The sequence below is a fragment of the Vanessa tameamea genome, chromosome 19 (assembly GCF_037043105.1).
Source record: "Vanessa tameamea isolate UH-Manoa-2023 chromosome 19, ilVanTame1 primary haplotype, whole genome shotgun sequence".
Lineage (NCBI taxonomy): Eukaryota > Metazoa > Arthropoda > Insecta > Lepidoptera > Nymphalidae > Vanessa > Vanessa tameamea.
Window position 1 is genome coordinate 10,344,036 of NC_087327.1, and position 15,587 is coordinate 10,359,622.

General features: G+C 33.0%; 1 protein-coding gene and 1 pseudogene across 7 annotated transcripts in view; one reads left to right on the top strand and one right to left on the bottom strand.

Moving 5' to 3' along the window:
* The window catches only part of LOC113402792 (homeobox protein homothorax), a 247,449-nt gene that overhangs the window by 69,306 nt on the left and 162,556 nt on the right, over positions 1-15,587 (top strand). The gene's annotated exons all lie outside the window — the stretch shown is intronic.
* LOC135193833 (ERC protein 2-like) lies at positions 3,932-9,912 on the bottom strand (annotated as a pseudogene).

Here is a 15,587-nt window from a genome sequence, read left to right on the forward strand (position 1 = left end):
ACGCAAGTAATGAATAATAAAATTATTTTTATAGCACACAAAAAGTTAATTTGTAGAAAGGGAGAAGATTTATTGGTGTAATAAAAACCGAACCTATTGCTACACTTGTTGCTGGCCACTATCAGTATTATCTGGTGAAAATTATCGATCATAAATCATAGGATCGTAAAACTAACAAATATTGGCGCGCAGTAAAATTCAATACTGTATACATGGGAACCATCTCAGATAATTCGGACGATAAGCGACCTTGTTCAAGTGTGACCGATAAGTAATCGTAAAATGAGAGACGAATAAGAGGCAAATGATAGATTCGAGAATATAAAACCTATTTTGTTGAATTACTTTATTTAACAACTACTACAGATAACACAGGTACAAAAGAGAACTGAGTATAAAAGTTTGTCAAATATATAGATATTAATAACAGGATACATAAAAAAAGAAATTCTTCTCCAAACAATAAGTCAAATAAAAGTTGCTAAAGTAACTGAATTGATGGTATTGCTTTACAAAACGTCACCTGTTTACAGTAGATTGATTTTTTGTCCGTTCAAATAAAAAGTTCGCTAACTTTGACAACTGGGACCTTCCGATGTTCGTCCGATACCGTCGAATTATATTCCCTTCTTCATATTACTTTCCTGAAATATAAAGTATTAACTTGGCACTTTTTTATTTTTTTGCCTTCAGTTACATTTCGGATAAAATTAAATCTCGGGCCGGTAGAGTGATCTCTTCCAGGTAAATGTTATTAAAGAACGACAAATATCAGGCATAGGGCACTTCGGTTTATTTATGTAAAAATAATATTTATTGATTATGCTATATTATATTATTTATATCAACTAAATTTCGTATAAATCACAACTAAATTGATATATTTGACAAAAATAATATTTAGCTAAATAAAAATGCTTTTAGCTTAACTGTTATGGATGACTAGCACCAATACCATGATATGGACAAATATTCTATATCGAAAAAAAAAACATCATTAGAAATGAAACTTTTAATAATGAAAATGAAACAGTCGACTAAAAAGTGCAAAAACGTATCCTAAACAGCATTAAGCGGGAAATAATGCACCATCGGCGCTGAAAGCGGGCGTAAACACCTTTGTTTATGTAGGAAAACATTCTGTGGGTGCATAGACAGGGTTACTTTACCATTCTATTCGCTTCGACGTTCTTATCACGGCTCTGGAAATGTTCTCAAGACTCGCCCCTTTGTTCAACTTAAAGATGCAGACTAAGTTATAAGAGTCAGCGATTTCTACCAGCTTAGTATCTTTTCACTTGAATATTTGTATCTTCAAGTGTAATTTGGAGCGTAGTTGAATCATTTTAGAACAATATTTTAAGAATTGCAATATTCTTCTCCAGAAATTTACGTAAAATAATAAAAAAAAGTTAAGCTACTATTTGAAAAGTCATCTAGTATTAACATATAACCATTTTGAGACTAAGATTCTGTATTATTTTGCATAATCGTTAAACCAGTAAATAGAAGGATCTCGTTTCGTGTGATTAAATTATTTCTTTATGTTAAGTTTCATTATTTTTTAGTACACAAACTCTTTCCGCTTTTGTTTTAAACCAAACCGGAAAAACTTATGTCAATATCAAGTTTTTATTATTGAAAGTATTTATATTATTTCACTTTGTCTCCTTACACTTTCTCAAAAGTTTTGGCGGTTTAATACACTTAGGGTGGAACGTGTCGCGAAGTTTCTACGGGTTTGTTTCAATCATCTTTTTAGTAACTTCCCTCTTTATATTGAAAGTTTTCTTTTATTTTTACATATTTAAGGGAATTCCCTTTTTTATCTGATATTCTTACGTAAGATATCTACTCAATAATCAAACGTGTATTTTTTCTTATTTGTTAAATTGACCTAACATTAAAGTATGCTCTTTTCAGACAAAGCATATCCATTTGAATTATCCAGAAACGAGATAATTAATATTCAATTCACGACACCTTGTTAGATCTTAGTACAGATTAATTTTGCTCAATGTGAACTCCAAAGTCGTTTAGTACGAAACATTGTTTAACCTATAAGGTCCTAAGAATTGACGAATTCAGCTACTAATAATTAACTGTTTCAACATCATGTTTCGATATAATTGAATTTAAACAAACAATACATTTATAATGAAATGATCACGGTAAGAAACAATAACCAAAAATGCAGCCAGTTAAATTTATCAGTCCAAAAAATTCAGCAGTTTTCAAACGATAAAAAAATCTTTTTTTTGGAAAATTCGCCATTTTACACGTGCTTTCTAAAATATAGTTTCCACGTATTGTATTGTATTGTTTTCGTTTCAATTTCAAACTAGGTTAATGCAATTACTTACACTAAAAAAACAGTTTGATGGCAATATATCCAATTTTAGAATTTTATTGTCTATTTAAACGAAGTCAAATCGACCGAACAGTAGTTTCGGTTTCATGATTCATTTAACGGTTTGAGGTTTACCAATGCGTTTAGAGTATTCACGCATTAATTGCAATTATGTGTTCTTTACATATATACAATAGAGATCATAATTCAATACATTAAATATATCTATATTCTGGTTTTATTTGAGAGAATTAGAAGGATTACTATAGTATCGTATAGAGGAAACATTTGTTGGTAATTTTCCGCTCGTATAAAAACCTAGTTAAAAAAATAAAAATAAAAATAGCCTTTAATGCTGCTTCTTCTTACAATAAATTCATTGGCATCTCTTTATCCTTAAATATTTCCTTAAGAGACTTTTTCCAAGTATTAGTTATTCTTCGTTCTATTTCTTTATTCATGCTGCCATCTATAGATATAAGTTGACCCAAGTATATATATTCATTTACATATTCTATTTGTTCGTTATTTACTAAAATCAGTTCGTTGGGTACTGCCTGTTGGGAATTCGTCATAACTTGCGCTTTCGTCGGATAATTGCTGTAACATTATTTCCAGAGTTCTTGCGTCCTCTGAAAATACAATCAAATCGTCTGCGAAGCGTAGGTGGCTGAGATTTTTGCCATTTATATTGAGGCCATTTTTGGTCCGGTTCAGATTTCTGAATATCATTTCCAGCACCGCTGAAAATATTTTAGATGATATCGGATCGCCTTGGCGTACACCTCTTTTAATAGGAAATTCACTACCTGCAGATTCAAGTTTAACTTTTGCTGTACTCGCTGTGTATACATTTTTAATTATTCGTATGTATTTTTCTTGAACCCCTTGCCTGTTCAGAGCGTCCCATATATAGTTGTGTTCCAATGTATCGAACGCTTTGTTGAAGTCTACAAACCCTATGTAATATGTTTTATTGTATTCATAGTGAATTTTTGTAGAATTTGTCTAAAAGTGTGTATGTGATCTATAGTAAAGAATTTACTTCGGAAACCAGCTTGTTCCTTAGGTTGGTTTACATCCAATGTATTGGTGATTCTGTTTAGTATGATTTTTGAAAATATTTTATAAATATTGGATATTAAACTGATCGGCCTATAGTTTCCTATATCGCCCTTGTCTCCCTTCTTATGCAGCAGTATGATTGTTGATTTGGTCCAATCTTCCGGGATGGTTTCCGTTTCGAGGATTTCATTGAACAAATCTGTAAGTCTAGGGGCCATCACTGGTAAAGTAATTTTTAATAGCTCGTTTGTGATTAAATCTGATCCAGGTGCCAATCTAGTTTTTGGGATTCGATAGATTTTATTGTTTCTTCCTTTAGAATTGGCTCAATTTCCTCTTTATTTGCTGAGTTATAACTCCTCTATAACTTGTTCACCTTTACGACTTTGGTATAGTTTTTTGTAGTAGTCCGTTGCAATCGTCGAGGACCAGTCGGCTTGGGGGAGTTTGGTGGTTTCTAATTAAATGGTTTTCTGTATTAAGTAGTTGTGTTTTCCGGTTGCCGATAGCTAATTGTTATTGCCTATTATTATCCGCCGTATAGGAAGAGAGAGAGTTGGATCTGCCTCTCATGACATCAAAAGCGTTACGCCTATTGTCTTGTGATGGCATCCAGGTTTGTTTCTCAACTTTTGTATTGTCTCGCTGCGATGAAGATATTTCTCTTTTTCTTTTTTCCTTGGTTGCATTATTTTCCTTTACCACAAGCTTGTCGTATTTCAGATATGCGAAATTTCCTTTATTTCTTTCTTCTTTCAGTCTAGTTTGTAACAATTTTCTTTTTTCCAAAACTTCTTTAGTATAATCCTCTGTGACATATATATCTTTGAGATTCTTCCGGACTTTCATTATCTCATTTTTCTTCCATGCATTAACAAAGGAGAGCAGAACCGGCCTCGGCTTTACACCTGGGCTTCTCTTACTGATGCGATAAATGTTGTTTGTTTCAAAAGCCTCAATATTTATATTTATGTCTTTATTGAATATTTTTTTCACCTTTTGTATTAGCCCAGGCGTTCTTCTTCCTCCTTTAGTCCAAAAATAATAATGTTGTATTGCTTCTTATCTCTTTTCAAATACTCAATCTCATTTTCAAGTTTATTTATTTTTATCTTGAAATCTTTGTTTTCTTCTATAATAGGTTTTATTTTTTCTTCCATTTTCTCCATAATTGAATTTGTTACAGACTCTTTCAGCTCAACGGTCTGTTTCGGCATTTCGATTTTCATTTTATCAAACAAAATTTACCATCCATGTTTAAGTTTTAACTAATTTTCGTAAAATGGAATGCAGCCGTAGAAAGGTAATTTTTAAGCTGGCAGCACCGATTCGATGAACGTCATTGACAATATCAACCTGACAGTATTGCTATCACGTATGATGTTTCTAATAATATTGTGTGTAAAAAATCTACCCTCAATCCGGTAACCGTTGGTTTCTTACTTTAAAACCTAGTTACAATGTATTAAATGGAACGTAAAAAATTGTTGGACATAAAATAATAACTTTACTTTAAATATTGAAATAAATTTAGGACCATTTGCAATGACCTCGGTTGTTATTCAAAATCAATTTGAACTAAGTCCAAGCGAAGTAGTTATCGAAATTTATATGATTTTATGTCATCGGATTAAAAATGTAATTAACCACACTATAATCCCTATTAAAATTAAACAGTCAATAGCGGAAACCGCGGTTTAAATCCAATCAAAATACTATTTAAATTTCATACAGCCCATACACAATATAGTCCATCAATAGTCCACGGTCTTGAATGGGCTTTTTACAGAAAAGCTCGCATTGTGGGCGGCTTAAAGGGTTTCGCGACAATACAGCCCGAGTTTAATTAACCGGAGCTTAAAGCTTAATTGTAAGTGCAGTTAAGCTCAGTAACACGTGTCGAAGTCTCTCAGGGCGGCCTCTAGAACCGTTGCTTTACAATTGATATAATTTTTTTTGTCGACCTTTTCAATTGTAAATGGATTTGAATAATTTTAATCGTATTTACATTTAGTTTTATCAGTTTAAACTTTAAAGGATAATAAAAACGGCAGTGGAATTATTAAGGAGAAACGATTATCTGATGGGGAGGCGTTTGGAAAAACCGTGAAACATTAAAACTAATAATATAGACAGTATGTATATGGACTAAATTAATTGCGACGAAAAATTCGAAAAATTCTAAAATTATTTTTGGTATTGACTGAAATACGAAACAAAACTTTGTACGTTGTGAGCACTGCACTGTACCAGCTTCTGAAGCTATTTTCCAAACATCGGTAACTATTAAAAGACTTCCCCGCACCACTTATCTGAAACACGCAGCATCAGAACCACATCAGCCGCCTAAACCTCCGCTACGGCTTATTTACCGCCGCAAGCAATTCACGAGAAAACCAAACAACAATTACCACACAAAAACAAATAAGAGGAAAAATCATTAGGGGAGCGAAGGGATGATTACAAAGGAAAACATGGCGTTGTGGAGTGGAGTCATTATGTGCCGATTGTTCAGTAGTTTGCACGCGAGGGTAGCTGGTTCGACAATGGAGCTGGTGAGACGCCTGTCGCCTGTCAAACAAGGGTTGAGAGTGAATATGTTTTGTTTATTGTGACCCTGCAATGATCAGGAAGGATTGCTGTTGTATTGATTGTGACGGTTAAAGAACGAATGAACGTTTAAAACTGCTTCTGATGTACGCGTTTAGTTTCCCTGTTTTCGTCTTCAGGAAAATATTTGTAATGATAACCCTTTTAAAATCCAATTAAAAGTACAGATATTGAGATAAGAAAACAGCTCGTATATCATTTCATTAAAATATATTTATACCTATGTATAAGTTCATATTACATACTTAAAAAAAAAGTAATACAATGAATCTGATAAATGAGGGATAAAATTTCAAGTAAATATATTATTTTTTTTATCAAGAACAGACTTTTGAAAAGCTTACTGTACTGCAGTTTCCAAATCTAAATACAATAAATTTGAAAAAAAAAACATTACAAATAGTTTGCAACGATGTAATTGTTTTAAAAATATATTTGCAAATATATAAAGCCTTTCGTACTAATTTGGGATTTAGAAGTATTTACCAAAAAAGAGCAAGCGGTAGATAATTACATTGGATCCTACACACAGCGAGCTCTAAAACAATTAATTAGGGTCCCCCAATCCCCAATAATGATAAAACCCGAGGCAAATCGGAATCTAGACCCGATCTCATTTAAATAACACCAGTAAAAATCGTATTAGACATTCAATTAACCGATGCAGCGGCGGAAGTTCGGAGGAAGCTCGTTAGGTAGCCTATCTGACACTTTGACGCTAATGCCATCGTGTGCCGCATAACAATGTACCTACGTACAGACATCCCTCTAGGTATTGATATTCTAGCGATCGTTGAAGTACATGCTATAGGCCATGATAAGACTGAAAATATGAAAACGGTTCTTTAAAACATGGCAGTTAAGACATATCGAGTAATTAAAACGATACGTCTTTATGGCAAAGTTTCACTAAATTATGATTACATTAAGAAAACTATCCTACATAAGATGACCTTATTTATCATTTAGAAAAATGCCATCTGACATAATATTTGATGTATCAAAATAAAAAGCACCAATTTTATCAATTACTGAAAAACTGCGTATTCTTGACACTAAATATCCTAAGCCAAAACCAAACACCAATAAGCTGTATCTGAAAAAAAATGTCGATGATACACAGCAATACGACAAAAATAACATCATTCATATAATTTGAAACCTTTATTTATTTATTAACATCAACAAATAACTTATGGATCATTCATTCGTGATTCCATTCTCATTCGTTCAAAAGATAAGCTTTCAGCTAAGCGGGAGTAAGTTGACCAACGTCTACAGTTCCTGAATTATTTATGCCCTCCCGTTCCGTTACATTGAATAGCTAATGACGTGTGCCCGAGCGCATATTTGCTGTTAGTTAATATTAATAACCTGGGATTGTCTGCCCATCGTCTCGGCTGCCACGTGAATGTCATAGCAATTGATTATAGGTTACAAGTGCATCCTGGAAACGGATTAGCAGTATGCATAAATAAATATTGTTTGTTTGTTAATTCATTTCTCTGGAAATCTGAGGTTCCCATAAATTCAAGTACGGTTAACGCGTGGAATTATTCCATTAGACACCATGGCTCTGTTTGTATGTCGTTAGGCTGATCGTCGTCGTTGTAATTCGATTCAAATTATTTACATACAACTGTTATTAACAATTAGATGCTCAAGATTAAACTTTATCGTCATAAATTAATGTGTTAAACGTTCATACGGATCGTACATGTGGTAATTTTAAAAATAGAAGCAATAAACTGTGAGGCATATAATGAACAAAATAATAGTTCACAGCGGGGCACAGGCCGCATGGCATGCGCACGCGTATTTCATTTTAGGCCATTTCGCTGCACAGCCTTTTATTACTACTCCTTTGTGATTTAAGAAATACGAACTCGCATTAATTGATGTTTTGTAAAAGGAACGCAACAGCACAAGTTAGATTCACATGTTCATATAGGAGGTTTTGTCATGTTATAAGGAATACTTGTAATAACAAAGCTTCTAATACTCCAATCCAACTGTCGCGCTGGTTGTGATTCTCTATAAATAATTACGAGATTGTTTGAAGTCATTTAATAATATTTATTTTAGACACTAAATCAAAACTATACTTGAAATAATAATGAAAATAAAGAAAAATGTAATTCAAACCGCTCAACAAACAATGTGTTTTGGAACAAAGATCCATCAGACCCTGGCAATATGCTGTCGTTCGCACGTCCCCTTGCGAAGGGTTGCGGCCGGTTGCTGAGGGCTGCGGAGCGTGCCGGCTCCGGTTACCGCCGCACAATGGTAACCGTATCGCAACCCGGTGTTATTGCAACACAATTACTGCTGATTAGCTATTGAATCGTGCTCTATTTCTGCGACTTATGGTTCTAGACTTCTGTACACTATGAACGAAAACAAACGGCATTTAACTGGGTTAGTCTGCCAAACAGCTATCGCCCGATAGCTCCGAATATACTTATAAATATCATGAATTTAAGGGCGAATTCTATTGTATCGCTAAAACTATTCAAATTGAATTTAATTAAAACTTTATAATACTAAATATTATTTTTGAATAATAGAAGAGAAGTGTTTATTTATATTTTAAAGGCTTCAGCGTAGCCGTGGAAATTCACGAACTCAGTATGTCGATTAAACAAAGGAACGAAGATCGAATGTTCTAGATTTATTTCAATCTCGTGTGACTAAATATGTATTCATAGAAATGAAGAAAAAGATAAGTTTAAGAGATATATCGGCTTATCGGAGAGGGTCCGGTCGTCCATGAATACTTGCGTAGCTTAAAATAAATTTTGCGATTCAATCGACAAAGACAAAAGTTATCTTATTAAGCACCATAGACACCCACACGAATTTCCCACATACCACAGATTAAAAATCCTTCTAATAGACTGTACAGATTTATACCTAAGATAGCCGCCAGCAATAAATATGGCGGGCAAGATGGCGGAGATAGCGAGTAAAGGACGCTTTGATTGAACGCACTGGACATGTTAGATAAACGATATTTGCATATTAAATAACAATATTAATTTTCTCTTAGTTTTATGTTAAACTTTATAGCTTTAAAGCGGTCGAGCGAGCGGACGGTCAGCGACATCTGGGCGGTTATTTAAGTGAAATCATAGTTTTACGTTTCTTGATACAATGTTTTTAATTACGTAAAATAATAATTCATTTCATGCTTAGGATAGATGGAAAACATCGTGAAGGATGCACGTGGATTTTCTTGGATATCCAGCACAGAGTATGACGAGAAGAGGTTTTTCTTAACATAGAGCAAATTTTATTCACAAGTGAGCTGTATAAATACAGCTACTGTATAATACTGGCTACGAATAAAGCTACTTAAAGCAAAGTAACGGTGTTTCAAAGTATTGGTAGAGTGTGCAATACGCAAAATTCTTATTAATTAATATTATCTAAGAAAAAACATCCATCCCATATAAAAATATATAATGTTTTTTTTTTTTAAATCCTTCAGAGTTTTTGCATAGGTAAACTTATACATTAAAATCTATTTTATGTGAGTTTAATTGGGCGTTTCTCGATAAAACCATACATTATTCATACATTTTACAGGCGCCACAAAAAATATAAGATACGCGTTAGCTATCGATGTTATTACACGATAAGAACATCTCTATCGACATGTGATAGTGTTGTGAATTAGGTCAGCACTACTTTAAAAAAAATACAAACATTCGAATCGCGAAATTGATATGTTATCGGACGACGAAAATGTTTTTATGTTTATAATACATGTGTGTGTCTGTCACGTGTTCGTGAGTTATGGTGTCCTTTCCCATGCGGTCGACGACCCATAGGCGCCTGCGCAAGTTAGGATTAACATCACGGACACCATAAAACTGTGGTGACATTATGAGTGGATCGGGGACCATAAACGTTGACCTTGGACACTTATGACGGTAATGAGAATCGTATGTCTGTCTGTAATACGAAATAACGTGACACTTTTTACACTCGAAACAAATGCTTAGAATTATTAATACGCCTCCTTAACTATGACGTATCGAATTTGGACGAAATAATCTTACTCTGCATAATTTGATATGTTTGTATGTTACGTATTTACGCAAAAACGGGACGGATTTAAATGAATATTAAGATGTAGACAACGTACCTTAGAAACCTTAATAATATTTGATATACTATGCTATGCTATATTTTAATCTATGTCTCAACTGGGCTTCTAGTACTTGTAAATATAATAATTATAATACTTATTATTATGTACAATTAAAGTCTTCGTGCGTCTTACCCTTGTGAACATACTAAATCCTACGATACAGACATTTGATACCCATCGTCAAATAAGGAAGCTATAATCCAACAAGTAAATATCTATCTATCGCATCGTAGTGATTATAATCCAACAAGTTACTTGAACTTGTACGATTATAATAACAAGTTACGAAACAACTGAACTGCCTAAATTATATTTTTTTTTTTTTTCTAATAATATTCCTCTCAATATAAAGATTTTGATATTAAAAAGTCTAGGTGGTCCTGTCTCATCTTCTGTTATTTGATATAATCAATTCCATAGACATCCGTATGACTTTTTAAGTATTATAATTAAGACTATACGAATTCTACAAAAAAATACATACCCTAATTAGTTTATGTTATTTATTAATTAAATACATACGTGTGTTGTTACGGTAATTATTTGATAAAATTACCTGCTCAGTTTCTTGCCGGTTCTTATCAGTGGCAACCACATTCAGATCGACACACTGAACTGACTTATAAATTGATGACCATTTAAATTTCTCTGTAAAGACCAATTAAATATAATTTATAATAAGATTTCCATTGAACATGAGGAATATTCTAGAAATTCTTATATATAATATTCGTTGATTTCCAGGCAGTATATATTACATAATATTAACTATTTAACTAACATTCGTTTTTATTTTAAATATTTAAAGGAGTATCTACTGAATTTCTTGCCGATTCCGGACCGATATATTGTTTTTTACTTGGAATAGTTCTGTAAAATAATGGTTCAAGAGTGCTTGCCTACTTGAATAAAGTATATATTGTCTTTTTTTTGAAGGTTGTAGAATTTAATTCTAAATTAATACGATGATATGATCAATAGTTATTTTGATTTGTATCTTAAGGTGATTTATATTTATTTATTTAATTGGAGAACATACAGCCGTTGATAAACAAAAATAACAAATACTTAATAACTATTAGGCAAATAACAGTTCTCACATATAACATTAAAGGGACTGAGAAAAGGAAAATAAAATTAAAAAAAAAATGATAACAATACATATAAAACTATACGTCTGTAATAAAAATAAAGCCAGGGAGACCACAAGTTAAAAAGTTAAAAAAATTACTACGTCTTTGCAAACATTCCTGTCACGTATCGCTTAACATTATTATGCTTTCTGCAGAAAACATCAAAATCTTCACAAACTTCGACAAGTTCATTAAGACTAGCAGACGCTAGCAGCACTAACTATATGAAGCACCTTATTGTGGTACATTAACTTTGTTTGATACATTACAAAAATATGATTAGAAATTTATTAATTAACAAAAAATAGAAAAAAAATTAATAGATAAATTCACACGCGAAGGCGGGATCCTCTGCGTGAAATTGATTAATTCTTAATAATACTCCTTACATATATAACCGAATTTATAATTGTTGACTGTTACTACTGACTGACTAGTAATGTCATTTAGTCTAAGTCGTCTCACACACACTAAGACATCTGTACACAGACAGTACTAATGCAAGACTACAATGATTGAATTGAACGCGGAGGGCGCGCCTTCACCAGTTAATATATCTACGTATACATTTAATAATATTATATATTACATAGCCATATGAGCCGAGATGGCCCAGTGGTTAGAACGCGTGCATCTTAACCGATGATTTCGGGTTCAAACCCAGGCAGGCACCACTGAATTTTCATGTGCTTAATTTGTGTTTATAATGCATCTCGTCACCACTGAATTTTCATGTGCTTAATTTGTGTTTATAATGCATCTCGTGCTCGGCGGTGAAGGAAAACATCGTGAGGAAACCTGCATGTGTCTAATTTCAACGAAATTCTGCCACATGTGTATTCCACCAACCCGCATTGGAGCAGCGTCGTGGAATATGCTCCATACCTTCTCCTCAACGGGAGAGGAGGCCTTAGCCCAGCAGTGGGAAATTTACAGGCTGATTATGTTATGTTTATGTATGTTATTACATATAATAAATTATTTTATATTATAGATAATATGTACTTTAAAATGCCCAACATTTGTTAAACAATACCCTCGCGCATTCGATATAATATTCATAATGTTTCAAAGGGTCAAGTAACGTTCAAGAACTAGTCTTAGAACATTTTATAAATAACGTAATACAAACATTAATGTTTGTACCGGAAGTATGTCGTAACTTAAATACTTTTACTCATATTCATGCGCGTCACGACGACCGTCGTATTAAAAATATGGCGCCTAATGACAGGTATTCGCGGTATAATTTATAGCTTTACAATCGATTGAATACTATTTGTAAATGTTAAACGTTTCTTTAATATTAAAACATTAGAGCTTTTGTTAAGTTACCGTTATTTTTCTTTATATATATATATATATATATATATATATATATATATATTTCTTTTTTTTTTTTTCAATAAGAAAAATAATGAAAAATTATATCATACTAATAATTACAAAAATAAAATAAAAGCTTGATGGAGTACGTTCTAATTCAACCCTTTGCAAAAGTAAGGAACACTATTCAGAAATTAATAAAAGAACAATAAAGGACACGGAAGTTTTTTCGATATTTAAATTATTTTGAATTTGGAACGGCGCGTGCGCACGATCGAGTTTCCGAACGCCAGGTGGGAATAGAGTCGTTGGAGTTTCGAAATATGAATTCGCGTACACTCGTTATTGAGTTAGTTATAGCTTTTAACTTTAGTAGTTATAATTATACTCATATTTAAATAAACTGTTTGCGTGTTAAGGAAAACATAATTATATTCAATAAACATAACGTATAAAGTCACGTAAAAATGGTTTTAACATTTTTCAACAACAAAAAAAAAACAAAACTCTAAATTTTACATTACCGCCTATTTCTGGAGCGTTCTATCAAACGTTCCAAGATGGCGGAACCCATTCCCGCTAAAAGTGGCGGAATAAACAAACAGACGAAACAAAAGAACGCTACATTAAGACGTATGACCTCTTTCAAGATGACACAATAGTAAACTCTCATTTGGGAGGATTAATGGTAATGGAAAAGTCGAGTTCCCTCCTCCCCTCCACTCCTCCCCTCCCCGGGGGATGGACATCGACTTGGACGAAGCTTATCGGGGTATCTTTGACGTCATAATTTACGTTCTCATGGCATATTTTGTTGGAACTGTTTTGAAGATGTTTTTTGGTTTATATAAGTAGGTATTACTCTCCGCGAAATTGGTCTCGCTCGTGTTCAATTGGATGCTGTTTGACACTGATAGTTCATTCTCTTATCTGTAGTTAAAATATGGAGTTACGCAGTCCTAAAGTATCTTATCTGCCATCGATATATTACGCGAAGTGATTTTTAAAATAATATTTGGAAAATATATAAAAAAAATACCTTGAATTAATCCTTATAGCTGAATCTTATATACAACAATGCCTTCTATCGTATTGAACTAGTACTTCAATACGATAACCATAGACGGTATTTATAGCCTTCTGATTCGTAAGAAGACGTTAGCATGTGAATTATTCTTCTTCAAATGTATCTAACCCCGCTCCACACAATAGATAAAACTGACACATAACAAGAAATAAAACAAACGAAAACAGTTATCCAAACATTTATATTGACATGAAATAACGACATGCAGGCACGCACTAGCAAACAAGATAACAGGAAGCACAACACACTGGGAGAATTCGCCAGTGGAGATTATGAGACAAATATAAAAAAAATAGCTCGATTTCAAGGGGTCAGTTGTTAAGTGTTAGATATAAATATGTTTGTGCCTTTGTCCGTCCTTGACGTGTTTCATACCAAATGTATTCAAATTCGGTTCAGTAGTAGTAGAACAATGTAGTTTTCTACCAGGAAGAGAATGCAACAAACAAAAACAAAATTTAACTTCCTCATAATGTATACTGATTGCTAAAATAATAATAATATTTGTGTGTCCTCGTGTACCCGGCATATTCCCACGTCATCCGACACCACGCGTGATACTGTCGTCGGTAATTGCGACCGGGGACTCTGACTGCTCTTTTACCTCCTACTACGACGTAAGGAGGGTTGTGTCTTACTCGAATAAACAAAGCTGCATATCATAATGTGAATATTTTTCACTGATATGTAAATATTATTTGGCACGCATTCGTAATTTAATTAGTGGAAAACAGTTATTATTGACAGTTTCTAGCCGTTTCTTCTCGATAGAATGTTTCCAACTGTGGTAACGATAAATCATTTAAAACTTTGAAAAGTGCTCGTAAAGGCCTTTAAATATAAATTAGACTTGTTTTGACTAGTACATTTGTCATGAATAAAGGTTATATTTGTACATTATACGTCTATTGCTTAAGTCATTTATCAATAAATACTGTATATTTATTTTGGTTGCTACTAATAACTGCGATGAGTCACACGACTGTTGAATAATGACATAACATTTTTTTCCCACACATCTCTATCTCAGTAACCGCAAAAAACTTTCACTCAAATCGCAAACGGTGCCCCGCCTCTTCCAGGAACCGAACCCATGACCCACACTGCGAAATTACTATTTCACGAGCGAACCCCGCCCTTGAAGCAAAGATGTTAAATTAAAAAAAAAAACAAATTGAATAGAATTGTTCTTTTGTGAAGTGACTAACTTTGTTATATTTAATTACAAAACTTATTTATTCAAAAATAAACAAATATTAAAAAGAAAACCTGTCATTTAAAATTGCAACGAAGATATGAATAATTGAATACCTCAAATTCATATTTAGTATTTTTTAAATCCATATCGTTCAACATAGCGTGTCTGTGTCACTTATCAGAAACTATTGGAAAATAATTACAACAAAAGGTGTTATTTTGACGATCGTTAGCCAAATGGTGACTGACAGCATTCGCTAACGATACAAAATTATGCCCCGTCCTGTCCGTGGATAAACAAAATTATAACAATAAAAATAAAATTACTCGCGAACCGAAGTCATTTCTGATACACACATATGGTGTGAACGCATTAGCAGGAACGCTTCCTGCGACTATAAAGGACCTTTTAAAAAAATAAACTTCAAACCATACAATTTTGGAACGACTCAGACACAAAATTACTTGCCTGTCATTCGTATTAATAAAATAAAATGTCGTAAAAATATATTTATTTACAAATGAATTGAAATAATTTGTATCTTTTATGAGACAGCATTTAAAGCTACGTAAATAAGGAAAGTCACACGAAATTGGAAACATGTGTTCGATATTCAAATTTGGGAATAGACCTGAGCATCGTCAGATTCCGATTGGTGTAAT